The sequence below is a fragment of the Myotis davidii genome, unplaced genomic scaffold, assembly GCF_000327345.1.
Source record: "Myotis davidii unplaced genomic scaffold, ASM32734v1 scaffold880, whole genome shotgun sequence".
Classification (NCBI taxonomy): Eukaryota; Metazoa; Chordata; class Mammalia; order Chiroptera; family Vespertilionidae; genus Myotis; species Myotis davidii.
In genome coordinates this window covers 662415-662761 of record NW_006292566.1, presented here as the reverse complement: position 1 = coordinate 662761, position 347 = coordinate 662415, and positions in this window count along the sequence as shown.

Below are 347 nucleotides of genomic sequence, written 5' to 3'. Positions count from 1 at the left end.
CCCCGGGAGGCAGGGCTGGGCTGCAGCTGAGCCCTGGTGTGCCTGGCACCGCACCGGGCACAACACGGGCAGAGGAGCAGGGGCCTGCAGGGTGCCTCTCTTCCAGGCCTTCCTGACCAGGATCTGGTGGGGGGACATGGCTGCGGGCACGCCGGTGCTGCGGCTGCTGGGCGCATTCCTGTGCCCGGGCCTGCAAAAGGAGAATATACAGCATTTCCAAGCAGAAGAAGAGGCTAATCTTCTTCGACGTCAGAGACAATACCTAGAGCTGGAGTGCCGCCGCTTCAAGAGAAGAATGTTACTTGGACGCCATAACTTAGAGCAGGACCTTGTCAGGGAGGTAGGAT